The 2334-nt window shown below is 42.7% G+C and overlaps 1 non-coding gene across 1 annotated transcript; it reads right to left on the bottom strand.

Moving 5' to 3' along the window:
- Positions 1-1590: 1590 nt before the first annotated feature.
- LOC136484474 (small nucleolar RNA R71) lies at positions 1591-1697 on the bottom strand. Its single transcript, XR_010765993.1, has one exon. It is a non-coding gene; the product is annotated as a small nucleolar RNA R71 (small nucleolar RNA).
- Between the last annotated feature and the right edge of the window lie 637 nt (positions 1698-2334).

The raw sequence follows: 2334 nt of genomic DNA, 5'->3' as shown, positions 1-2334 counted from the left end.
TTGTAGTATTTGGGAGCTAGGAGAAGCTACCTTGGAGAGCTTGGATCTTGGAGAGTTCTTATGAATAATATGAGGAATTATTACATGTTCTTGTTCTCACTTTATTAATATTGCTGTGTTATAGAATTAGAACAAAGTTCTTATGTTATGTATTTAGCATATGAAACTTTATGCTTAATCGTTCATACAACATAGGTTAGAACTAGAGCTAAGTTGAGGTGGCGGTTCATCGTTCCTTTGGATTTGCCCTTGCTCTATGCTTGTCGATCCATAGGGTCGGAGTCCTGAGGGATAAGGGTAGTTTCTTTATACACGAGCATGGTGCTCGGGTAAATGGGAACCTTCAGATGTGATGGTGATCCATAGTTGAGGGGTAGGTGGTAGGTGGTGACAGCCCTATCCATCCCTTATAATCCCCCACGTTCGGGTATTCATATAGGAGTACTAAATTGCCTCATGAGGTTCCTAGCAGACCAGTACTCATAGGTCTCCCGTCCATCTGTATGCTTCAAGCTAGGTCTTAACCATGTATTTGTATGATTACCTGCTATTCTTTTCATAGTTGTATTAGGATATGCCTTCTCCTGTTAGGATCATTCTTTTATTATTTATTCTTTATTCTCTTCTATCCCCGAGAGATGGCTTGTGTATGTCACACTATCTTAAAACCAATCATGTTTACCCCTGTCATGAACATCGGTCTGTTATATAGTCATATTATCTTGTTCATGCACCAAATAGATACTTTTACACCATGCCTTCCTTTGGGAAAATATAAATTAACGATACCCTAGATACTTCCATGTGAAATGCTACAATGGTAATTCCGTGCACTTGTGGATCTTTTCTATAAACATAAAGAACTACCACCAAGGCATTTCTGGTGTCATTGCCAGGGAATACAATTCCTAGTAATGATGCTAAGAAATGCCAACAAGCATTTCTAGCGCCGCTGCTAGGGAAGGCATTAGTTAAAAGTATCTATAAGGATATGTTCATCATGATATGCATGTATAGTAGCCATTGCTCATGCAGGCTAATTTTTCTTGTTTTCTCCTGTTGTGGATGAAAATAGGATAGCGTATGAGTGATTTCGCCTTCCCGACAAACTTCATTGAGAATCCAGAGTCACTACTAAGGAAGCCCTGACATCGTCTCATTCTTCCTAAAGCTACTCTGCTATCAACCGAACCTCTCGCTTCAACACCATCTGCTTCAACCGAGATGGCCAAAAAGACCCTCCACGAGTTCTCCATCCCCGTTGTTACCAACGTGCCCGTTGGGCCTGCTGTCAACATGGGAGATACAAACTTTGAACTCAAAACTGGCCTAATCACGATGTTGCATGCAAGTCCATTCTATGGACTGCCTAGTGAGGCCACCAACGCTCATCTCCAATAGTTCCTAGAGCTTTGTGACACCATCATCATCAAGGGAGTCAACCCTGAGATCATCAGGCTCCGTCTGTTTATGTTTTCCCTCATCGGGAAGGCGAAACTGTGGTTTTACAAGGACCGGACCACTGTGGACACATGGACCAAATGTTCCATGACGTTCCTCGCGAAGTTCTTCCCCACAGGCAAAACCAATGCCCTGAGGGGAAGAATTTCAAACTTTCAGCAGAACATACATGAATCCATCCCCAAAGTATGGGAGGGGCTGCAAGAATACATCCTTGCCTGCCCACACCATGAGATGGAGAATTGGCTCATACTCCAGAACTTCTACAATGGGTTCACACCCATATCAAGATCCCATGTTGATGCTACTACTGGTGGAGCCTTCCTATCACTCATGATCAATGGAGCTATGGCTTTGATAGAAAAGATGGTCTCCAACCAAGGCTAGAGTGAAGATAGGCTCTAGACGAAGCAGAAGGGCATGCACACCGCTAAGGAAACGGATATGCTTGCCGCCAAAATGGACCTCCTCATGAAAAGGTTGGACGAGCGTGCCACCAAGACTCACAAATGACATGCGAATTTTGTGGCAATGCCAGTCACACGGGGAACGACTACCCCAAGACCCATGAAGAAGCATCTTTCATCAACAACGGGTATCATCCGCAAGCAGGTAATGGGTGGAACAACCAGCCACGCCCACCATTTCAGGGAGATAACTCGAATCAAATTCGAATTTCAATTCAAACCAACCTTCGCTGAAAGATTTAGTGTTAGGTCAAGCAAAAATAAATGAAATTTTTTCAAAGAAACTTATGTCTAATGATAAAATGCTAGAAAATATCAATATAAAAATAGAAGGTTTAACTTCCTATGATTGAAACCCAATTAGCTCAAGTAGCTTCCAGATGAACGCGCTGCTGAAGCAACAGAA

This window comes from Miscanthus floridulus, chromosome 9 (genome assembly GCF_019320115.1).
Source record: "Miscanthus floridulus cultivar M001 chromosome 9, ASM1932011v1, whole genome shotgun sequence".
NCBI lineage: Eukaryota > Viridiplantae > Streptophyta > Magnoliopsida > Poales > Poaceae > Miscanthus > Miscanthus floridulus.
The sequence above is the reverse complement of the archived record's forward strand: the minus strand, read 5'-3'. Positions and strand labels throughout refer to the sequence as shown.